Consider the following 26,486-nt stretch of genomic DNA (forward strand, 5'->3'; position numbering starts at 1 on the left):
CATTGGGGAGACAGCAAGCACTCAAGTGAGTGCTGGAAGGTATCCAATTTGTCCCCATTCCAAAGAAAGGCGACCCAATAGAATTCCATCACAGATATCACACATGAGTAAAATTTTGTTTTAGATCATCCAACAAGAGTTACAACAGTACACTGACCGAAAACTGCCAGATGCTCAGACCAGACTCAGAGGAAGACATAGAACAAGAGATATCACTGCTGATGTCAATGGATCTCGGATCAAGACACAGAATATTAGAACATTTTTCACTTGCGTTTCATTGACTATGAAAAGGCATTGGATCATGCGGACCATAACAAACTGTGGATGACCTTGAGCCATATGTGCAAACAGAACTAGGGAATACTGTTTAAGATCAGGAAAGGTGTGCACCGAAATTTTATCTTCTTACCAGACTTAATCTGTATGCTGATGAACTCATTAGAGAGATTGAATTATATGAAGAACAATGTGGTATCAGAATTGGAGGAAGGCTTATGAACATGTGGCATACTATGACACAACATTGCTTGCTGAACTCGAGGAAGATTTGGAACACCTGCTGATGAAGATCAAGGATTGTAGCCTTGCGAATGGATTAAAATTTAATATATGGAAGCCCCAAATCCTTACAACTGGAGCAATAGGTAATATCATGATAAATGGAGAAAAGGTTGAAGTTGTCAAGGATTTTGTTTTACTTGGATGCACAATTAATGTTCATGGAAGCAACAGTCGAGATCAAAATACGTATTGCTTTAGGCAAATCTACTGCACCAGCGTTCTTTAAAGTGATGAAGAGCAAGGATATCATTTTGAAAACTAATGTGCACCTGACCCAATCATAGTATTCTCCATTGTATCATATGCATGTGAAAGTTGGACAATGAATAAGGAAGACCTTAGAAGAATAGATGTATTGGAATTGTGGTCCTGGGGAAGAATATTGAAAGTACATTGGACTGCCAAAAGGACAAACTAATCTGTGTTGGAAGATGTAAAGCCAGAGTGTTCATTCGAGGCAAAAATGGTGACTTCATCTTACAAATGGTGGACATATTGTCAGGAGAGACCAGTCCCTGGAGAAGGACGCCATGTTTGGTAAAGTGGAGGGGCAGTGAAAAAGAGGAAGGCCCTCAAGGAGATGAATTGATAACAATTGGGAAGACGGCACAAGACAGTGCACGTTTTCATTCTGTTGTGCACGCGGGTGCACAGTACATGGCACCTAACAACAAAGCTCTATTCTGGTCTGCAGCTGTTTTTCTATCTGTGGAGCAGAGTGTTGCTGAATTTTAATTTTTCAGTAATCATGTGTAAGGTGAATGAATTTAGTTGTGAATCCTTATTGTATTTTGCCATTTTATGTCATCCTCTTCAATTAGGACAAGAATAATATTACTTTTTTCATAAATTGATGAAAATAATATGCTGCTGTGGAGCTTCATCTGTAACATTGTAACCGGATGACTTCTTTGCGTAATTGTCCCCATACATGTTTCATAAAGCATCAAGATTTTCACTATTCTTCCACAAAAATGTCATCATAAATCTTTGTTTATTCTAGATTCAATTTTAGCAAAATTCATGCTGCTACAGAGTACACTTATAACATGTTAAAAGTTAGTACATTTAGCCCCTAGTAAAATGATTTAAAAATTTTACAATTTCAAAAAAAAAGTTAGTACAAGTTTATTTTGGTGCAAAATAATTTTGAAAATATTTTACAACATTTTGAAGTCCCCTCTTAAATATATGATTATATTTCCTCAAAATTTCACTTGACTATTGAATGTATAATATAAAAACATCTGTCATGTCAACATAGATAGTATTTGGTGTAGTACATGAGTGAATAAGTAATCCAATGGATTACTACATATATAACATATTCTTTTACATTTATTGAATGCATAATTTTAATGTATAATAAAAATACATTTGATATAATTGAGCATGTTCTAAATATACATATTTTGGGTATTTGCCTCACAAATATAAGTAATATTTTCTCTTTTTTTAGGAATATTTTCAAGATCATTTCAGATAACTCAAATTTTATCTAATCACTGGTATGCAAAATAAAGAAAAAAATATATATTTGCTAGGATTTTTTAAATATTTAAGAACTAGTAAATATATTATGATAAAAATCTAGAAACCTAAATCCCAGATACAATAAATAAATATGTTCCACTGTACACTTAACTATCTATACTGAAAGTTTATCATTGCAGAACATATTTGCTGTGAATTCTTCCACATTGTGGTTGTTGTTGTTTGGTGCCATCTAGGCTGTTCCAACCCATAGCAACATACCTGGAGCAGACATCTTCTTCACGATTATTCAAGCCATCTCTTTGAGGGCTTTCCTCCTGCTAGCTCTCACTCCACTTTACCAACCATGAAGTCTTTCTCCAGCGAGTGCTTTCCACTAACAGCATGTGCAAACTATGTAAAATGAAATCTAGCCATCCATATCTAAGGGGTACTCTGGCTGTACTTCTTTCAACACAGTTTTGTTTTTTTTGCTTTTAGCATGGTACTTCAATATTCTTTGCCACTACTATAATTCAAATTCATCAATTCTTCTTTGGTCTTCTTTATTCAATTTCAAGTACGGCTTTTGTCAGGCACAACATACTCCTCAAAGTGCCACTCTAGCTCTTCAACACTTTAATGAAGGTACGTACTGCAGATTTAAACAAAGCAATGAATCCTTTGATCTTGCCTATTGCTTCCAACAGCATTAATTGTGGATCACAGTAAGACAAAATTCTTGACATCTTCAACCTTTTCTCCATTGATCATAAATTACCTACTGGTCCAGTTGTGAGGATTTCGAGTTTCTTTACATCAACTAATCGATACTGAAGACAGCACTCCTTGATCTTCCTCAGCAAGTGCTTGCAGTCCTCCTCACGTTGAGCAAGCAAGGATGTGTCATGTGCATACCTCATGCTAATAAGCCTTCCATCAATCCTACCGCCAAGTTCTTCTTCACATAAGCCACTTTCTCCAAGTCTTTGCTGAGCATAGAGATTAAGTATGGTGAGAGGATACAACCCTGATGCACACCTCTCCTGAGTTCAAAGGATGTGATGTTCCCTTGTTATGTTTGCAGAACTTCCTCTTGATCCATGTTCTTCATGAGCACAATGAAGTGTTCCTGAATTCCCATCGTTCTCAGTTATCCATAGATTACTGTGCTCTACACAAGTGAATGACTTTGCAGAACCAATAAAACACAAGTAAACATAATTATGATATTCTCTGACTTCAGCCGAGACCCATCTAACATCAGTAATGATATCCCTTGTTCCATGTCCTCTTCTGAATCCAGCCTGAGCCTCTGGAAGCTCAGGTCAAATTACTGCTGCAAGTGTCTATTGTTGGATGACCTTCCACAGTTTGAGCATTCTTTGGGGTCACCTTTCTTTGTAATGGGTGCTAATATGGATCAATTCCAGTCAGTTGGCCAGGTAGCTGTTTTAAAATTTTCAGGACATAAACCGGTAAGTGCTTCTATATCTTCTTCAGCTTTCTGAAACATTTCCATGGGTATACCATCAATTGCTGGACTCTTGTTTTTGGTTAATGGACTCGGTACAGCCTGTACTTCCTTCAGCACCACTGGTTCTTGCTTACATGATGGAATGTTGAATATTTCTTTTGGGTACAGGGACTCTATGCGTTCTTGCCATCTTCTCTTGATGCTTCCTGCACCATTCAATATTTCCCCCATAGAATCTTGTAAGATTGCAACAGGTGCCATTGATTTGTTCCTGAGTTCTTTCAGTTTTAGATATACTGATAGACATACTGATATATAAGATATACTGATATACTTATATAGTATATAGACGTACTGATAGATAAGAGCAAGTTTCAGTCTCTTCTGACATCCACATTGATCTTTTCTTTCTTTACTGTATTCTTAATGACCCTTTGCTTTCTTCATGAATGAGGGTCTTGATGTCCTCCCACAACTCATCAAGTCACCTGTCATTAGTGTCCATGTGTCTAATATGTTCTTGGAGATGATTCAAATTCACGTAGGATAGATTCAAGGTTGTAGTTTGGCTCTTGGGACTTCTTTTAATTTTCTTCAGCTTTAACCAGAACTTACAATATGAGCAATTGATGTTCTGTCCACAGTTAATCCCTCATCTGGTTTTAGCTGCCATTATTGATCTTCTTTATTGTGTCTTCCCACACATGGAGTCCATTGGATTTCTGTATTTTCCAGCTGGAGCAGTCCATGTGTATAGTCTTATTGTGTTGTTGAAAAAAGGTATCTGCTATAAAAGCCATTGGTTTTGCAAGTCTATAATGCGATTTCCGTCTTTGTTTCTATCACTAAAACCATATTTACCAACTACTATTTCTTCCGCTAGGAACTCTGGTGGCGTAGTGATTACATGTTGAACCACAATCTGCATGGTTAGCAGTTCAAAACATTCAACAACTCTGAGATAGAAAGACTGGGCTTTCTATTCCCGTCAAGAGTTATAATCTCAGAAATCCACTCTGTGGTTACTTATGAGATAGCATTTACTTGGTGGCAGTGTTCAGTATTTTGATTATTCCTCCCTTTTTCTTTCTAAATGTTACAGTATACTCGCTAAGATTAATTCATTTTGATTACTTGTTTTATGAATTTCAGACTGAAGTTGTTGGTAGAATGCTTCAATTTATTTATCACTAGGATTTTTGGTTGGTGCATAAATTTAAATGATAGTTTTAACAATGGAATTTCCTTGTAGGCCTATAGACATAATCCTATCACAGGAAGCATTGTACATCATGATAGAGTCGACATTGGCTTCGTGACAATGAATGCCACACAGTTCTTCTTGATTGTTAGTCCTGGTATAGTAAACCACATGATTTTCTGATTCAAAATGACCAATACAAGTCCATTTCAACTACTAAAGCCTAGGTTATCAATATTTACGTGTTCACTTTCCTTATTGATGATTTCCAATTTTCCTAGACTCATAGTTCATACATTCCAAGTTCGATACGTAGAAGATCTTTGCAGGTGTTTCTCCATATCTTGAGTCATACCCTATGAGTGAGTGAAGCTTCTGAGGTTCCAATCCCATGGCTTTTATTCAACTCACGTCACCTTGGCTGACTCCATTCAGAGAAATCAGCTCCTTTTCAGTCAATTTTCAAGTGCCCTCAGATATGAAGGTGACGTTCTCCAGCACCACCTCTGACAATTGTCTGCTTCCATTCTTTAAGCCTTCAGTATTTGGCAATATTTTAAAGCTACATATAAGGTTTTCAGCAGCTACTTCCTTTGAAATATGGAGCCGAGTCCCTCTTTTTTGTCTGTTCTTAGTCTGGAACCTATCACTTTGTGTGACCCTGCTGACATTTCAAATACCAGTGACATCGCTTCTAGCATTAGAGCAACGAACACATCACCACAATACAACATACTGACAGATAAATGCTAGGCCACCTGGTAGGTCATGATTTTAAGTAGTTTGACAGCTATCATACGTTTTGCAATTATCTTCAAATATGGAAGAATATTTGATGCTCAGAGATAAAAAGACTAAACATTGTAAAAATATAAACTCTATCCAATGTATTTATTCTGTAGTTATGATTTGGTGTGATCATCCTCCATTATTTTATAATGCCAATTTTGCATAAAAAACAGATCTTTAATTTTAGTCAATAAAATCAACAACATAAAATATATCACAATGCACTATTGAACAAGTACAATTTATATATTTGATTCTCCGTTCAACCATTGATAAATAAACAATTGAATCCACCACATAAATAAAACAAAGAAAAAGAACCACATGATCATAATTACTGATGCAGAAAAGATTTTTGTCAAAGTAGAACACCTATTCCTAATAAAAACAATGAACCAAACAGGAATAGAAGGGAAGCTCCTCAATATAATTAAGGTATGTACAGCAAACAAGGACCAGCATTACAATCAATGAAAAGAAAACTAACAAACAAAACTAACTAACAAACAAAATCAAAGAAGGATGTCCTTTCTTACCTTTCCTATTCAGTATCTGTAAGACTTAGCCAGTCTCTGAGCCAAGAAAGGAAAATTAAGGGAAAGAATAGCAAAATTATCTCTAGGTATAGATGATATGAACCTATAATAGAGAACGTCAAAATCTCAGAAAGAATATCATTGGAACTAATTAAAACATCAGTGAAGTTTCAGGGTACAAGAGCAAAATATATAAAATACTTCACCATAACAGGGTTCACGGAAAAGGAAATTGGAAAGCACTGTCATTTACAATAGCCATTCCAAAGATGAAATACTTAGGAATCAACCTAACATAAAAACTCCGTGTGAAAGAAACTACAAAACAATACTACAAAGAAATGAAGAGGCCTACATTAATGGAAAGATATTCAATACTAATAGATAAAAAGATTTACACTGCACAATCTCAAAATTGACTTACACAGCCACATTATTTAAACCAGCCTGTTACTGATACAAGAACAGACACATGGACCAATGAGACATAGTGAACAACTCAGAAGTGAATCCATCCAGCTTTGGACAGCTCATCTTTGACAAAGGCTAACACTCCCTAAATGATACAAATGGTACTGAAAGAAATTAGATACCAATTTGAAGGGGGGTGGAGAGGGCTCACATCTAACACTGTATAAAAAAATCATGGTTCAAAGACATAACTGCAAAGCATAGCACTATAACGATAATGAATAAAATAAGGAGGATAAACTTGTGATTGAATGCACAGCATGAAAACATTATCAAGTATTATTGAAAAATACACTAGCAAGTATAAATGAATACCGCAGGGGGGAAATTAGATGCCTAGGATCTTCTAAAAATTAGACTTATTCACATAAAATATTTTTATCAAAAGAGTTATAGAGAACCCTGAGACTGAGGAAAAAAATTATATTGACATATCAGACAAGAGACTAATCTTTACATTTTATTGAAAACACCAATACTTCAGCCAAGAATCAAGAAGAACTGTTCATGATCATAAACCTTGAGAGAGATGAAAATCAAAACAAGACAACATTTCACCCAAGCATTAACAGTAAAGATGAAAAAATACAGAAAATAAAAATGCTGCAATGGTATGGAGAGACTAAAACCCATGTACACTGATAGTGAGACTGAGTGGATAGAGGTGCGGCACATACTCAAAGATTAAAAATAGAAAGTAATGCCTCTAGTTGGTTTATATCCTAGAGAAATAAGAGGCATGATATAAACAAATATATGCACATTCATATTCATTGCAGCATATTTTAAAATAGCAAAAATACACAAATACAATAATTGACCATCAATGGAAGAATAGATAAATAAGCTATTGTACAAGTATGCATAGAATATAATACAATGTTTTAAAAAAAACAGAAATCTGTGAAACACATCATATCGTAAATGGACCAGGAGGGCATTACGTTTACTGATATTAGTTAATCACAAAATCCCAATATAGTATGTGACCAGTATCATAAAACGTCAAGAATTAGTTTTGGGTTTTGTTTTGTTTTTTTCATAAAAAGCCAAAAATTCAGGGTTTTTTTTCTCTATATTGGTGGTTACAAGGGTTGGGAGGGAAGTGTAAGCTACTGACTAGAGGGTAGACTTTGCTCAAAGGAAAGGAAGTGCACATTACAGAGTAGCTGGTAAACAAAAATGAAAAAAAAAAAAAAGATGGTGTCAGGAGAATTCGGGAGAATGCAAGAGTTAAAGACAAGTGAAGTAAATAATGTTCACATGCATACTGAACACATGGGGTAGTGGACATATACCCACAGATATCTTTTAGTTTGACTGAAGGTATTTGTACATGTTGCATTACATTAGCTTCAAATATATGCATGAAGATGTTGGAGCACACCAGAGGGGCATTTATTAAAAAGCTCTTAGCGATAATTAAGCACCTGGAGAAAATGCGTCCATGGGACAAGGGCCTCAGCAGACACCAGGGTCGATATGCACAATATCTTCCCAAAGACAACGTCCTACAACCTGCTATGGCGAACAGCAAGCACAGCCTTAAAAGTTCATGATAAGCTATTTAAGGTGCAGGTATTCGTGTCAGAAGAAAGAAAAGTGATAAAAATACAAGATGCATGAAAATCATTATGAACTAAGGAACCCGTACATTTATCAGTCTCCATGATACTGAGGCCAGAAGAACTAGACAGAGCCTAGCCATCACTACAAACTGCTGGGAAAGGGATCACATTAGAAGATATTGGAGAGTGTGAGAAAAACGTTAAACAAAACTCAACATCATACATGTGTGCACATATATACATACGGGTGCATGTATATTAGGTGCCATTGAGTAGTATGATCTATAGCAACCCGAACATTTGCACAACAGAATGAAACATTGCACGATCCTGCGCCATTTTTACAATTGTTCCTATGGCTGAGCCAATTGGTGCCGCCCCTCCTTGAGGGCCTTCCTCTTTTTTTAAGGTCCCTCCAATTTACCTATCTGGACATCCTTCTCCAGGGACTGACAACACTTCTTCCCAGATTGACCTATCCTCTATAACAGTACATGGGACTTTCGGTGTTTCTCTCCAGCACTACAATTCAAATGCGTTCATTCGCTTTTTGATCTTCCTTATTCAATGTCCAACTCTCACATGCATATGAGGCAATGAAAAATACCATGGCTTGGGTCAGGTGCACCGTAGTCTAAAAAGGTCTCATGCAGCAGATTTACTTAATGCAACAGGTCTTTTATCTCCTGACTGCTGCTTCCATGAGCATTGATTGTGGATCCAAGCAAGACAAAACCCTTGGCAACTTCAACCTTTCTGTTTTTATCACGATGTTAACAGTTACATTATGTTATTATATCGGTCCAGTTGTGGGGATTTTGTCGTCCATATTGCGGCAGCTGGATGCTGGAAGGTATGCCACTGCTGTTTGAATGCCGACAGGATTCCTGAATGAACAGAGACTGCTGAATCCTTCAAATTATGGTTCTCAGTCAACCTGCAGGTCTGGAACTGAACTGACCCAATTGGTTCAATTTTCAGACAAAAATAGGCCTCTACATGGAATATTAATGCTAGTGAGGTATACAATGTAAAATAACCATTATTATAACCTAAAATGACAATCTACTAAATCACTAAATATTTTTATTTTAGAAATGGTCATCTTAGGCATTATTATATAACAAGATGTTTTAAATATGCATTATAGGCAGGGAGAGAAAGTGACTCAAGAAATTGGGAACAAGAAAACAGGTTTTAATGGCTCCTTCCTTCTGAAGCCAAACATGCATAAAATATGATCTTATTTATCAGTCAAGGACATATAAGGGACATTGTTTCTTCACCCATTCTAATAAAGATATTTTGCATTTAATAGATGCTAAGAAACTGATACTTGGATAGTGACTTCAAGAATATCAGAAATTAATATGAAAGTCATATGGTCTCTGAATTGGAAAAAAAGTGTTTTAAGAGAAACCTGGTTAAAATATGATTGGGGTAAGAAGAAAATAATAAATGTATAATGTTGCAAATGGATAATCTGAATAGGTAAAGTAAATGTGTAAGCATGTCCATATAAGATATGGAAGCCAGAAAGAACATTTTCCAGGATCTTTAATGTAGTATCTAATATTCCTTAACTTTAGACAGGACAATCTGTAGTTCCTATAGAATATGATTTGCAAATATGGCCTCCATCAGTTGCTATCCTCTTTGTACATGCATCCTGATAATAACAAAATGACGTAATGTCCCCTTCTCTTTGAGTACAACTTGGCTTCCATGACTTGCTTGATTAATGGAATGTCACAGGATGTCATTCAGGCAATTCAAAGGCTACCTTATAAGATGCCTTTGATTCCATCACAACAAAAGACGTGCAAACAAAAGGGAAAACTAGTCTACATGCCAACCGAGTATCCAGATAACCTGCCAAATTAACTGCCAGTCATATGAATTAAACAGTGTATACTTCCAAATGAATCGAGACCAATTGTTCACTTTACTGAAATCATTCGAGAGACTCAAAGTGAGAAATTCATTGTCTACACACAAAACCACAATTTGTGACAGAAAATAAGCCAGAGAACATGCCTCAAGGGATACAATTAATTAGTTGTGAAGATAAAAAAAAGGTCTCTGGTGTTCCTGACATTTTTATTAGGTAGATCTCTACAAATTCATCCTACTTGTGTCTGATGCTGAATAATGGCTGTAGCTCTCGATCGTGGCTGCATGAGCCTGCAGATGACTCACCTTCCGAACAAACCTCAAGCAACCATCTAGCATCTTGGCTCTATGAGGGATGTCGATCTGCAATGATTTCATGAACTAATCTTTGAGATTATCCTCTTTATCCAGTGATTTCGTTTTCTCCCAGGGCTTTGCATTAACCCCTTGTGACAATCGGGTTGCTGTGTCAACATGGCTCCCATAGGAACATGTGGGTGGAGTTTAGACTGTCAGTCAGGTCACAGCTTAATTGGAGCTAAATGGCTCCTGAGATAAATGGCTCCTGGGTCTGGCCTCTTCCTCTTTCTCCCTGGTGATCAGATCAGCAAGCTGCTGATTCATGAGTTAGTTGCTCTGCACTACCTGAGGGTTGAGTCAACCTGTGGATTGCCGTGGATCATGTCACCATGCCAGGTATCGCTATGTCTTGAGGCTTCATCAGGACCTGCTGATCTATGCTGCTGCTGCTACTCTACTGGCCTCTGCTTCACCTCAATTTCTCATCTTCCTGTTTTTGCCAACCTATCTTCCCGTGTCTGCTGCCTGCAGGCCAACTGCTCTTCTTTGACCTTGGGCCAGCAACCAGAATGAGTAGGACGGACCTTCAGGATATTAACTGACCCACGAAAAGGAGCGGTGCTGAGTCCTCTGTTCTGTTGTTTGGAGTAAATAGCTGTCGTGTTCCTTCTTGCCACATAAACCTAGCCCTTTGTGGGTATATAATCATAAGTGCCCTGGTTTTGTTTATCTAGGGAGTCCTGCCTAACACATCCCTATTCCCCATGTTACCCTGCATTCAATTCGAACTCCTCTGTCTAAATTTAAAGCCTTGCTTTTGTTTCTTTGGATCCTCTTGCCAACCATACCTCACAATACATTTTCCACAATCCATTAAAAGGCAAGAATTCCTGCCCTCAAATTTCACCTAACTTGGAGAAAGTCACAAATAATGAATCAGAGAGTAATTTTGCCCTTAGTCTGCCTCATAAAGGAAAAAGGAAACTAAATGTCCTCGGCAGGTCATATATGGCCTGTGGGCCATAGTTTGAGGATCCCTAATATAGGATTGATAATTGATCAGTATATTCTTAATATACCCCTCACCTACCCCAAGCACCATGACTTCAAGTCCCCCCCCCCTTCCTAATAGGAGGTGAAAAGTGGAGGCACCGAACAGAGAATTTAGGCAGGAATGTGAAGTTGAGAAAGATTTTATTGAGGGAAAGAACTCCTGGAGGGAAGGAAGAGCAGAGAAAGGGACAGGAGCATCTTGAGCTCCCGGGAAGGTTCTGCAACCCAATGAGTTAGGTCAGGGAAATCACGCCTGCGGTGGGGCAGTGCGATATTTGTAGGAGTTTGGTCAGGGAAATATGCAAATGAGGTGAAGAGAGCTTCTGGTGCTTGCGCTGATAAGGAGAAGGGGGCTTCCTTCCTGGTGCTGCAGTTGCAGAGTCTGAGTCCTTCACAGCTTGGACTGTGGGGGAAGAGGCTGCACAGTCCAGCTCTGGCCTTGGGAGGTAGGGCAAAGGGGCTGTGTGGATCCTGCCCGGAGAGAGAAGCTCCTTGGAATGCTGAAGGCAGCGACTGCAAAGTCCAGTGGATCAGCCATCTTTCTGAGAGGCTGGAAGGGGCTATATGGTCTGGCCCAAACACCTAACACACACTCTCCTAAAACCTACCAAGTAACAGCATATCTCTTATTAAACTCTTCTCAAATGCATCAATAATGACTATACTTAAAAAGAAAGTTTCCTATGATCAAGACCACCACTTAAAACCTACTCCCCAGCAACTCTATCCCATTTCTCCTTCCCGCTCCACATATTCACTCCCTCCCCATCTCCACACAACATGGCTTCCAGCTACTAGCTGATCCTCCTCTAACCTAAAGAGCCAACTCCTCCCCACCCCACAATTCAGAATGTGAATGCCACACCTACAGCTATGAGGCGCAAACAACAGCTGTAAATAGAGATCAAATAAAGTTCATTCAAAACATATTCTCTGAACAAGGTGCCATAAAGCTGGAAAGTAAAAAAACAAAGACAAACACTTGCAGAAGTAACAACACACAACTGAAAAGAGACTAGTTGAACTATGGAATGGTGTGATAGATATTAGCTCCAAATTAATAATACAATTTTAAAAATAATTAAAAATAAATAAATATTACAAACAATAAAAAACAACAATGGTGCTTCTTTCAATCTATTGAGATGCATATTGTTTTATAGTGGCTTCATTCAATCTATTGAGATGCATAATAACTTGTAGCAACCTCATTTACATATCTCACTCAATTGTAGGAAAATGTCTAGCAAGAGTTAAGCCAATACATTGCACAACAAAGGAAAGTGCACTGTGCAGAAATATAAACATGTGATTCGATCACAAGATAAAGCAAGTAAGGCTTTGCCTAGATATGAAGAAATCATTGATATGAGACAAGCTTTCTGCTTCAAGTCCCAAGTATCACATTCATTACACGAGCAGCACACGTCTTTCTTGGTGGGATGCTGGGACCCGGAAAGAACTCATTTAAAACACTTTGTTGAGCCTTTATTTTTCAGAGTTTTGATGCTCCCAGATTAAACATATAAATAAAATAAAGTGTGCAAGAAGGATAGTGCCACTGGGAGAATCCTTCTGTTAACTCTCAAAATCTCTGCAAGTTGAAGTTAAAAAGCCCTTTTCATAAGCTTGGGATGTGTACTATTTACATGTGTATACAAAACTTGAGGTCTATTTACAGCCGGGAAAGGTAAAAAATCATTGTTCCATTATAAATAACAGGAAAATGTAAATATTTTGAATGAATCATCCTTAGAATCAATTATAAGGACACTAACAATTATATAAAGTAATAACAATTATGAATTACTGGTATTTCTCCCTTATTCTCTGTCAGGCAGTTTTCGAATTGAATTGCAGTTTACTCAATCGCCACAGTATTTATAAGAGGTAAGTCAGTACTTCAAACAGCATGCTCATTATATAGATGAAGAAGGCAAAGAGAAGGAAACTCAGGATTCCGCTAAAGTTCACACAGCTCGTTAGAAGTAGAACTGGGGTCTGAACCCAAGGACCCCAGAGTTCTCTTTCCTTGATGATTCCACACCTGGTTTAGGGGCAGCAATGCTAATTTCACTGGTTTTTTTTAGCACTGTCCATGCCTGCTGGGATGGATGCTACCAAGGCAGAAATGTGGCCTGCAAAGCCTTAAATATTTACTGTCTCCTCATTGATTGAAAAAGCTCTCTCTTCTAAACTCTCAGAGGCCCAGTGGTAAAGTGCATCAGCCATGCACAGGAAGAGGGATGCAGAAATGTGGCAGGCTACTTCTGTTCTACTCTGTCCTTGGAGCCTTATGAGATGTCAGAATCGACTCAATGTCAGTAATTCTCTTAGCCCAGAAAAGAAACTGTGTAAAAGCGAAGAAACCATATTTAATAGAGAATTTATCCATTGTCACATAAGAAAGCATCTTTGTTTGTCTTCCAGCAATCTACAGTATATAAGGCTTTTCACCAACACCATAAATTGAAGGCATCAATTCTTCTTCAGTCTTCCTTATTTATTATCCAGTTTTTACATGCATATGAGGCAAATGAAAATATCATAGCTAGGACCAAACACTCCTTAGCCTACAAGTGATATCTTTGTGTGTGTGTGTTTTAACACTTTAAAGAGATCTTTTGTAGCAGATTTGCTTGATATAATATGTTGTTTCCCTAAGCCAAAACAAGCAAACAAGGAACAGAAAAAACTTCCATGGACTTGATTCAAATTTGCAGAGATGGTATTTAGGAGTTTGGAGAGTGTAAATCTTTGTGGCAACAGACAGCTGGGTGGGTGTGAATCACTGAACTCATTGGCAAAGTGACACCTAGCTTGCAGTGCCACTACAACTCTCAGTCTGAATTTACTATTTAGATGTCACTTCAATTCTATAATCTTGGCTTATGAATCTGAAATTTTCTGCCAAGATTTGAAGTACTTCTACAGTTGGAAAAAAAAAGGTGGTAACAAAAAGGAAGGAACCAAACAAAACCAATCAAACTACCATCAAATGGATTCTGATTCAGAGTGACCCTGTAGGAGAGGGTAGGACTGCCCTGCGAGTTTTATACTCTTTTCTCAGGAGTATAAAGCCACTTCTTTCTCCCAAGAAAGGAATTGTAATGGCAAAATATGGCCTTGGCGATAGAAACAAAACTGGAGATTACATTATAGACTTTGCATGACCAACAAGTCCTTCACCACAAACACATTTTCTCAGTAACACAAAAGGCAACGATCCACATGAACTTCTCCAGATGGAGTGCACAGACATCCAATTGACTAGGCCTGTAGGAGGAGCCCATGAAGAAGCTCAGTATCAGCAGCTAAAGTGAGGCCAAGGGCTGACTGCTGACCATCTATTGTGCACCTCCCTGAAGCTGCAGAAAAGTAAAACAAGTACACACACCAGAGCCAAAATATGATTCTACTAGTCTGGGTACTTTAGAGAAACAAATACACAGAAACTCATGTAAATGAAGAGTTTTATATGAAGGTTAAGTGCAGCGGTGCCAATTGCAGGAGGAAAGTCACATCAGTGAGCGTGTAAGCATCTCAACACTGGCAGGGGTCTCCACACGGGTGCCCCAGCACCCAGGGCTGCATCGGGGTAGGTCCATGGGGCTTCTCCTTGGGGATGTCTTGCAGGAAGTCAGCCTTGCAAGCTGGAGCAGGGAACTGCTAAGGCAGCTGCACCCTGGTCCAACCATCAGAAAGCAAGAGACCCGAGAACTCAAAAGGCAAGGATTACTGAGCTATCTATCCCTCCGCTCTTCAATTATCCCCACATGTGTTCATCAGCCAGGTCGGCAAAATTAACTAACTAACTACCTCAACGATTTTGGATTTATCCCAATGGAATTTCAAGAACATCTCAAGAACAGAAGAAGTAAAAAAGAGCAGATATGGCACAATGAACACTACTGACACAATACTTGAGATATGGAGTGACATCAAGAACATCACCCATCAGAAAATCAAAATGTCATTTAAAAGGCAGAAAAGAAAGAAAAGGTTAAAGTAGATGTCAGTAGAGACTCTGAAACTTGCTCTTCATGCTACAGTGAAGAACACTCATCCTACATCCTTCATCCTACAATGATGACGCAAAAGAGCGGAACAGAAAACTTCAGTAGACAGCTCAGGAAAACAAACAGTGTTGTAATGAAACATGCAAGGACCCAGAGCTAGAAAATCGAAAGGAAGAAGATGCTCAGGGTACCTCACACTGGAAGAACTTCAAATTTTCAAGCATTAAGTTGCAATATTGAGAGGTTCTATGGACAAAATCTTGACTGATACAAGAAGCATTCAAAGAAGATGGAAAGAATATCAAAACCATTGTATCAAAAAGAAGTAGCCAATATTCAACCATTTCAGTTGGTAGCAGTGAGATAAAAACAATGGCAATGAAGGCAGATGTCGAAGCTGCAGTGACGGTATTAGCAAATAAACCAAAGATAAAATACCAACTGAAATGTTCCAACAAACAACTGAAGCACTGGAAGCACTCACTTGTCTATGCCAAGAAATGTGGAAGACAGCTACCCGGCCAACTAACTGGAGGATATGCACATTTGTACCCATAGCAAAGCACAGTGACCCAAGAGAATGTGCGGAGTAAAACTTTGCTGAAAACAATCCTGTGTGCAGTTGATGCAGCACATTGACAAGGAGCTGCCATGGGTTCAGGCCTGATTCTGAAAAAGATGCAAAACAAGAGATATCATTGTGGACGTCAGCTAAATCTTGACTAAAAGCAGTGAATTCCAGAGAGATGTTTTCTTGAGTTTTAATGGCTATGGGTGTATGACTGTGTGGACAATAATGAACTCTTGATAGCACTGAGAAGAATGGGAATCCCCCAGCCCCTTGTGACGCTTCTGTGGAACCTTTACATAGATCAAGAGATTGCTGTGCAAAAAGAGCAAGGAATATTGTGTGATTTAAAATCAAGAAATGTGTCCATCATGGTTGTATCCTCCCACGATACTTATTCAATCTATGCTGAGCAAATGATCAGAGAAGCTGAATTACATGAGAAGCATAAGGCATTCGGATAGGAGGAAGGCTTATTAACAACTGATGATACGCAGATGATACAACCTTGTTTGTTGAAAGTGAGGAGAACTTGAAGTGCTTTCTGATTAAGAGCAAAGATTATAGGCTTCCATGTGGAGCTCAATGCAAAGGAACAAGTGGATTAAGCGGTAACATGATAGAAGTAAAAAAGATCGCTGAATTCTACCTTGCAGGACTGGATAGGGCAGAGGTTGTACACTAATGCATATGGGAGCTGGAGGCACAGGGAATCCAGGGTGGACGATACCTTCAGGACCAGGGGTGTGAGGGGCGATGCTGGGGAAGTGGAGGGTGAGTGGGTTGGAAAGGGGGAAACAATTACAAGGATTCACATGTGACCTCCTCCCTGGGAGACGGATGGCAGAGAAGGGGGGTAAGGGAGACTCCAGATAGGGCAAGATATGACAAAATAACAATCTATAAATTACAAGGGCTCATGAAGGAGGGGGGAGCGGGGAGGGAGGGGAAAAAAAGAGGACCTGATGCAAAGGGCTTAAGCGGAGAGCAAATGCTTTGAAAAAGATTAGGGCAAAGAATGTACAGATGTGCTTTATACAATTGATGTATGTATATGTATGGATTGTGATAAGAGTTGTATGAGCCCCTAATAAAATGTAAAAAAAGAGTTATACGAGCCCCCAAATAAAATGATTTAAACAAAAAAATAAGATCGAAGTTGTTCAAGTTTGTCTTACTTGGAACCATAATTAACTCTCTTTGAAGCAGCAATCGAGAGATAAAATTATGTGCTGCACTCAGCAAATCTGTTGCACACGTCCTCATAAAAGTGTTCTATTGGAAAGCAGTACTTAAATATGGAGCATGTTCAACACTGAAATAGATAAAAGTTCGTCATAATCATAACAACTAAAATAAAAATAACACGTATCTTTTTTTAAATGTGCTATATTAAGAAAGACATGATGGCAGAGGTTCCATCATTGAGTGGAGAATGTACGCTGATGCTTTCCTACAGAAGCACAAAATCAGCCTCTTCAGAACTTAGGCCGCCTGAGGATTGGGAGGAGGCATCTAGAGGTCCACTGAAAGTGTTTCCCTCCGAGTCCCTTCTCTGAAAACAATCCCATCTAACTGATAACTGTAAGTATATTTTAAACATATCCATGTTTAGGCATAAACTGAAAACTGACTTCTCAAATTTAGTTTTGATTTTGTTCGCACAAATTGCGAGTCAATAATATTGATGTTACTATTTGATCCCATCACATAGCTGCTTCTATCAATAATAATAGCTTTACATGAATGGTTCACTGGTTTGCAAAATCTATAGACTAAAGTATGATCTATTATTCTCCACGAGGTCTATTTTATGACTGTAATCATCTCCTTTCTAACCCTTTGCTTAGCTCAATTAGAGACAAAAATAGTGTAATATATTTATATTTTGGTTCATCCCAATAATTAAATTCTAGCTTTCAGATTTTTATAATGCTCAAATTACAATAACATCACCCAAAACATCAACATGAGTTTTTGAGATAGTACAAAATAACTTTAAATAAAAGATTATATCAATATTTGTAGCAATAAGAGAAATCCCTGGATGTTACAAACAATGAAATGCTATGCTACTTAGTAGATGGCTAACATTTACTATAAGTTTCCAGCAATCTACTTGATTCTCTGTTCTTTGGTAGTGCATACAAGAAGGATATGATAATGATCTAGGGAGCATCATGATAAATGAAGAAAAGAATGAAGTTGTCAGGTTTTTTTGTCTTGCTTGAATCTACAATCAATGCTCAGGGAGTCAGCAGTCAAGAGATAAAATGATGCATTGCACTGGGTAAATATGCTGCACAAGAGCTCTTAAAAGTGTCGAAAAGAAAGGATGCTACTGTGAGGACTAACATGTACCTTATCCTAGCTATGGTCGTTTCAGTGGCCACACATGCATGTTGAAGTTGGTCCTTAAATAAGGGAGACGAAGAAAGAATCCGTGCATTTGAATTAAAGTACTGTGGAAGAATGTTAAAGGTGCTATGCCTGCCAAAAGAATAAACAACTCTGTCTCAGAAGTACAGCCAGAGTGCTCCTTAGAGGCAAGAATGGCAAAATTATGCCCCAAGTGCTTTGACATGTTGTCAGGAAGAACCAGTCTCTGGAGAAGGACAGAGGAAGGCCCTGGGCAAGACGGATGGACACCGGGGCTGCCACAATGGCTCAGACATCAGAACAATTTGAAAGATGGTGCCGGGCCAGGCAGTGTTTCATTCTTTTGTACATAGGGTCACCATGAATCAGAAGAACACGAACACTCGATAATGGCACCTAACAGCAGTGACATGGGCGCACAGCAAATGACGCAAAAATTCAGCACATTAATTTTTGCAACCACAGGGTGAATCCTGGAATGTCTTCCTCATTTCATGCAAGAGCATGTGATTTTTCTACTGCTAACTTGGTCAAGGAAGCTTACCACAAATGCTGCTCTTCTATCTGCTTCTACTTTAAGATTTAGGAAAAATCATTGTGTTATATCTCGCCTTCCCAAAATTACTAAAGAATAAATACTTTTATTGGCCACCAATTTATTGCAACATAATTTTTAAAACAAAATACAATAACATGAAATGCAGAACAAGCAATACGTTATTGTTAGGTATTTTCATTCCATTTCTGACGCATAGCTATCCTGCATGCAAAAGAAAGAAACACTGCCCAGGTCTGCACCATCCTCACAATTGTTCTGTTTGGGTCCTTGTTTCAGCCACTGTGTCAATCATGTCCTGTGGGTTTTGTTTTCTTAAATTTACTTGTGATCTCTATTGAAGGCTACAGTCTTTGAAATTGACCAACAAGAACTTTAAATAACCTATTGGGCTTACAGGGCAAAGTGTCATCTATATACAGTAGGTTATTAATGTGCTTCTTCCGATCCTGATGCCATGTTCTTCATAGAGCCCGACTACTCTGATTATTTTCTCAGCCAGCATGTTGAATAAGTACAATGAAAGGACATAATTCTGAAGCGTATCGTCCCGGATTTTAAAACACGCAGCATCCCATTGTTCTCTTTGAATAACTGGCTTTTAGTTTTATGTACAAATTCCACATAAGAACAATTACCAGGTGATTGCTTTGGCAGCACATATACTAAAAAATTGGAACGATACAAAGAAGATTAGCATGGCCCCTGAGCAAGGATGACATGCAAATTCATGAAGCGTTCCATATTTTATTAAAAAAAAGAACAATTACCAGTAAGTGTTCTGCAATCCCCATTCACACAGACCAATGCGTTTTCATAGTCAAACAAAAATAACAACTTTCTGGTAGTCAATGCCTTCCGCCAAGATCCATCTGATTTCAACAATGATATCCTCCTCTGTTTCACATCCTTCTAGGAGTCCAGCTTCAATTTATAACAGCAGCTGACCAATGCACTGGGGCAACTCAATTTTTGAGTTGCATTTGTATGTGATACGAATGATATGTTCAAACATTTTCACTTGTCTTTGGAATGGACACAAACAATTGTGAATCATTTTCATTCTTTGTTTACATTGCTATCTTTTAAGTTTCTTGGCAGAGAATAGTGAGTGCCTATCGTGCTGCGTCAGCTTTGTAAAGCATTTCAATTGACATTTTGTCACTTACTGGAGTCTTGTTTTTTTTGCTGATGCCTTTAATATAATTTGGACTTCAACAGCACTATTTTCTTGATTACATATGACCTCTTTAAATGGGTAAGTGTCTACCAAACTCTCAGTTTTTCTTCCACCTTTTTGATGTTTCCTGTTTCCTTCAATAATTTACATAGGAAACTTGGTTTTCAATGTTGAAGGCATGTAGGATTTCTCTAGCTACTGACAGGGAGGAAATCAATATGACTAAAAATTATTTCTAATTTCAGACACCAGAATTGAGGGAAAAAAGTCTAAAAAACTTTTTTCCAATAAACTTCAAATAAAGTCATCAATCGTGGGTTTTGTGTTACAGCAGCACTAGCTAATTGATTTTCAATTAATTAGTCTCCACTGTGATACATTTCTATTTCTTTTCTTTTTTCTTTTTTGGAATTAGGCAACACAATCACCAAAATACACATTTAAGAAATCAAGTGGTGTAGTTTCAGAAACCAAACCTATTAAATATTCTAAATTCATATTCTAAAATTAATAAGTTACCTGGCCATTATTGTTTCATTTTTAAAACATACTAGGAAATGACAATCACCATAGTTAGTTCAAGTTTATATGCTAAAGAATAAGGGCAAAACCTCACACTTATGTCTAAAACTATGAGTGGGATTGGTTTTTTGATATTTAACAACTAACTCAATAAAATATAACAAAAGGTGGTAGACAGACATTGGGCATCAACTCAAGTATTCCCTCAACATAAGAACACTTTGTTCTAACAATCCGGCACTCTGTAATGCTCACCTTCCCGACACAATCGCTGAAGACAAAATGGGTGCATAAGTAAATGTGGTGGAGAATGCTGATGGTGCCTGGCTATTGAAAGCTATAAGGTCTGGAGTCTTAAAGGCTTGAAGATAAACAAGTGGCCATATTTCTGAGAAGCAACAAAGCCAACATGGAAGAAGCACACCAGCCTGTGTTTTGATGAGGTGTCAATGAGATCAGGTACCAGGTATCTAAGACCCAGAACAAAATCATACCCAAGGTGAAGAGGGGGGAGGGTATGGGGCGAGTACATAATGTTCATCTTTAGACAATTGAACATACCCCTACAGATGTGTCACAGGGAAGAAATGAGGCAGTTGCACATTTCTCTAGTTCTCTGGGTGCCTTCCCCCAACTATCATGATCTCAATTCTACCTTACAAATAAGATTAAAACAGAACATGCACACTGCTACAGACAAGAGCCCAAAACACAGGGAATCCAGGATAGATAACCCCACCCCCAAGGCCAACAATGAGAGTAGAGATACCAGGATTTGGGGGAAGTGGGGAGAGAAAGGGGAAATCAATTACAAGGATCAACCTATTACCTCTTCTCAGGGGGACAAACAATGGAAAAGTGGGTGAGGGGTGACGGAGGGCTATTTAAGATATGAAAATAATAATCTATAACTTATCAAGGGTTCATGAGGGAGGGAGGGCCGGGGAGGGAAGGGGAAGAAATGATGAGCTGATATCAGGGGTTCAAGTGGGAAGAGAATGCTTTGAAAATGATGATGGTAGCATATGTGCACATGTGCTTGACACCCTGGAAGAATGTATGGATTGTGATAAGAGATGTAAGAGCCTCCAATAAAAGTATTCGATAAGCAGCACACCAGCCTTTTTTGACAGGATCGCTGAAGACAAAGCAGTGCATAAGCAAATGTGGTGAAAAAAGCTGATGGTGCCCGGCTATCAAAAGATATAGCATCTGGGGTCCTATTGGCTTAAAGATAAACAAGCAGCCATCTAACTGAGAAACAACAAAGCCCACATGGAAGAAACACACCAGCATGTGAGAATAACAAGACATCGAAGGGATAAGGTATCAGGCATCAAAGAACAAAAAAATCACAGTATTGTGAATGAGGAGGAGTGCAGAGTGGGAACCCAGGGCCCAACTGTGGGCAATTGGACATCCCCTTGAAGAAGGTTCACGGGGAGGAGATGAGCCAGTCAGGGTGCAGTGTAGCCATGATGAAACATACAATTTTCCTCTAGTTCTTGAATACTTCTCCCCCTCCCACTATCATGACCCCAATTCTACCTTACAAATCCGGCTGGACCGGAGGATGTACACTGGTACAGATAGGAACTGGAAAAACAAGGAATCCAGGACAGATGAACTCCTCAGGACCAGTGGTGAGAGTTGTGACACTGGGAGGGTGGAGGGAAGGTAAGGGAGAAAGGGGAAATAGATTACAAGGACTACACATAACCTCCTCCCTGGGGGACGGACAGTAGAGAGGTGGATGAAGGGAGATGCCGGACGGTATAAGATATGACAAAATAATAATATTTATAAATTATCAAGGTTTCCTGGGGGCGGGGAAGGAGGGGGAAAATGAGGAGTTAACACCAAGGGCTCCAATAGAAAGCAAATGTTTTGAGAATGATGTGAGAAACAAATGCACAAAAGTGTTTGGCACAATGGATATATGTGTAGATTGTGATAAGAGTTGTACAAGCCCCCAATAAAATGATTCAATTATGATTTAAAGTATTCAATAAAAAAATTTCTTAAACCCAGACACCTATCTGCCTTGTTAGTTATGGCTCTGACGCATAGTGAGCCCACATGCACCGGAAGGCATGCTGCCCGAGCATCACCATCTTTAGAATTGTTGGAATGCTCAAGTTCATTGTTTCACTTATGGTATATTTTAAGTGATTTCTAACCTATATTTTCCCAGAAATATATTGGTCAATATTCCATTGTATGTGGTTTTCATTGGCAAATTTTCTATGTAGCTTGTTAGCTCTTTCTTTTCTTTTGTAAAAGCTGTCCACCATAGGTGACTCTGCTGATGATTGAAATACTGTTGGCATGGCTTGCAGGATCACAACAACACAGAAGCCATCAAATCATGGGAGTAAAATGCCAAATGTATAATGGTACCGCTCTTCAAGCATTTTAGTCACTTAGTTCTATGATGAAGCTAGCCTCAACGAATAAAACACTCTTGCACAACTGACTGCAACATGGCCCAGTCCCATATCATTCTGTGATACTTCTTTTTGTTTTTAATCCATAGGCTTTTCATGTGCTACTATCTGGAAATAGGCCCTTTCTTCCAAGTAGGTCTAAGATTGGAATTTCCACTAAAATAGTTTTGGCCTCATACCTGCCCACAATCGATGGGTCGTGACTGTGAATGAGCACTGTACCACTGAGCCAATAATGCCCACCATTGTGATAAAACATCCTCACTAACTTATAGACTAGGTCAGGTTAAGTGACTAGATCTCATATTCAGTATCTGTTAGAAACCAAACTCAAAACCGAATAGGCTGTTTCAGAATCCACTCTCTCAATCATATTATTATGCTTCAATTAACTATTTTTAAGTTAATTGATTCATTTCTAAGTGAAAATAGTAATCTGCTATGTAAATTATTACTATTATTACTTGCTATCCGCACAATTGTCCCTCTGCCTGAGTCTATTGTTAGAGTCAGTGTGTCAATCATCTCCTTGAGGGCTCGCCTCTCCTTTCAATCATCTCCTTGAGGGCTCACCTGTCCTTTCCTGCCCTTACATTTTACCAAGCCTGGTGCCCTTCTCGGGGGACTGATCTCTACTGACAACATGTCTAAAGTATAGAAGATGAAGTCTTGTCATTCTTCCAGTATTCTTCTCCGGCGTCTCTCCTCCTCCTTTATGTTGCTCAAAAGAGAGTACTTATGACGACGATATTATTGGTCTTACACATTTCTGTCATGGCATCTCCAGCTTCGTTTCTCTCCTGAGGCCACTTGTCCAACTACTGTTCATTTGTCTTTGTTCCCAACTTTTGCCTTCCAGTTGCCAATAATGGTCAATGTATCTCGGTTATATTTTTATCAATTTCAGAAGTCATCTGTAGAATTCTTCCATTTCTTTCTCATAAGCTTGGTGGTAGGTGGTATAGTGTGAAGGTTGATTGAAATCGGTTGGATTTCCTTGACTGTGGTTAGATATTATTCTGTCATAGCCAGCATTGCCCTTCAATAAAAATCATGAAATGTCCTTATGGAACATGAATGCAATTCCCTCTGACACAGTAAACCATAGGATAACTTGATTCAAAATAGGTAATTCTAGTCCTTTTCAGCCTTCTTGTGTCTAGGATATCTATTGTTATGCATTCCATGTCAAGTGTGATGATTTCACATTTTCCTAGAGTCATGTGTCAAAGGTACTGAGAGCTATTTCTTCTCATTTTATGTTTAATCCCATCAGCAAATGAAGATCCCGAAAGCTTTACTACATTCATGCCATCATGGTGGACTCTCCCTCAAAAAGACAGCCCTCCCTCAGTCATATTTTGAGTGCCTTCGAAGCTGAGGGGCTTGTGGTAGTTATATAATCTGGTGGCAATTTGAGAGGATTATGAGCGAAGGGGTGGAGTCTGGCTCTGGCCTGTCAAGCAAGATATAACCAATGAGGCCTCTGTGTTAGCATGGCCTTCTCCTGAGAATTCTGGGAACTCCTGTATTTTCCTCCTTGGAGGCAGGAGACTCTTTCTCACCCTACTCACTTCCTTGGAGACTCTCTTTTGACAAGGTTTGACTCCCTGTGAGACATCCCTGAGGAGAAGCCACATGGACCTACCCTGATGCAGCCAGAACCCTGGACCTGCAAAGCCATGTGGAGACCTGTGCCAGTGCTGAGATGCGTACAATGCCACTGGATCCACAAGACTGGACTGTGATCTTCCTGCATTTGGCATCATTGCATGTGCTTCATGAATCTGAAGAGGACTTTGTAGATTGGTGTCAGACATATAATATCAGATGTAGGGACTTGATCTGGACTGGGCTGGGATGTTTTCTCAATATTCAACTGCTCTTATATATAAACCTCTTTCTAATACACATATGTGTATTTATGAATTTGTTTCTTTAGTCTACCCAGATTAACACAGGGCTCATCTTCTGGCACTAGATCTGAAAGTGGTTCACCACTATTTTCTGCTATTATTCTGAAGTTTTTAGTGGTTAATTCTGCATAAATGGACAGCCTATTCCTTCTTCAGTTTGTTCTTTGTCTCAAGTGCTAGTTAAACCCATTCATCTTGGTTGACCCTGCTGTGTTTTGAAATACCAGTTACATAATTTCCAGCAACATTTAAGCCACCACAGTATGACAAAATGAGATATATATATACATATTACTGAAATTCTCCTCTAGAGAGGAGATAATATCCTGAGATAATATCTCTACCTTCTTATAAAGTAGAAGCTGATTCTAGATACATTTGCACACTATAGTTCCATGCTAAATTTGTGAATAAAATAGTTCAACAGATTATTATTGTGAAGTTCCCTTGTATTTCTACATTAATTCTATTATTTTATTTTATTGGTGGCTCTTACAGCTCTTATCATAATCCATACATACATCCATTGTGTCAAATACACATTTGTACGTATGTTGTCATCATCTTTTTCAGAACATTTTCTTTCTACTTGAGCCCTTGGTATCAGCTCCTCACTTTGTCCCTCTCTCTCCCTCCATCCCCATGTCCACTTGATAATTTATAAATTATTCTTTTTATATATAATTTTACTTTCATCTCTTGAAATTCCATGTAGAAAAATGCAAACAAGAATAAATCTATATTAGCATGTATAAGGGTCCAGGCACAGAAATATTAGATACCATTTTAAAGATACTATCAAATAGAGAAAATAGAACCTCCGTCAGAAGTGCATTTTAAGAACACAGAACTAAACCTTACTTGATTTCTCTACAAACTATGCTGGTTTCCAAAACTTTCAAAACTATTAATGACATTTCAAAGCTTCCATAAAATTGTTTGTTGGTACCCATTCATGGGGAATGGCCTAGATCCCTTGATAGAATCTAATTTATGTTTCATGCTGAGTTTTCTTTGAACATTTCTAGATTTAATTATCTGGAATAAACTGTTCCTCTTGACAAGAAATACTGTTTCTTGGTTTTATTCCACATCTATATAAATTGGGAAGCAAGATGCAGTAGGAGAAGAAGATCTTTATAAGCTAAACATGTAAATAAATAAATACCCATAGAGCCCAGTGAAAAGGGCCATTTCCTTAGTTCTCATCAGTGAGTAGATGTCAAGAACACAGAGGGGAAAAATCAAATGTAATAGCCAATTTCTATGAAAGTGTGATTAATACTGCCAGTCAACTGAAGCTTGTAAGCAGTTCAGAATGCTGTTAATTACAGTCCAAGGGAAAGTAAATTCAATATCAAACACTTTTATGGAAAAGTAAATGGGATTTTATGGTATTGGCAACTGGAATGAGTTTGGAGCAGAGCCAAGCTATTTCCCCCATTAGCATAGTTGTTTATGGACTTAGTGATATGACATTTAAAAGTATCCTAATGTGGATAATTAAATTAGATCAAAAATACGTTTACCTGTTTCAGGGTGGGATGCCATATGTACTATAAAGATGAAAGTAT

The 26,486-nt window shown here is 38.4% G+C and overlaps 1 protein-coding gene and 1 non-coding gene across 6 annotated transcripts in view; one reads left to right on the top strand and one right to left on the bottom strand.

The window, feature by feature from the left end:
• The window catches only part of SPOCK3 (SPARC (osteonectin), cwcv and kazal like domains proteoglycan 3), a 416,201-nt gene that overhangs the window by 228,489 nt on the left and 161,226 nt on the right, over positions 1-26,486 (bottom strand). The window lies entirely within an intron of this gene.
• Positions 19,493-19,597, top strand: LOC142423547 (U6 spliceosomal RNA). The gene has a single exon (XR_012779177.1). It is a non-coding gene; the product is annotated as a U6 spliceosomal RNA (small nuclear RNA).

Source organism: Tenrec ecaudatus, chromosome 12 (assembly GCF_050624435.1).
Source record: "Tenrec ecaudatus isolate mTenEca1 chromosome 12, mTenEca1.hap1, whole genome shotgun sequence".
NCBI lineage: Eukaryota > Metazoa > Chordata > Mammalia > Afrosoricida > Tenrecidae > Tenrec > Tenrec ecaudatus.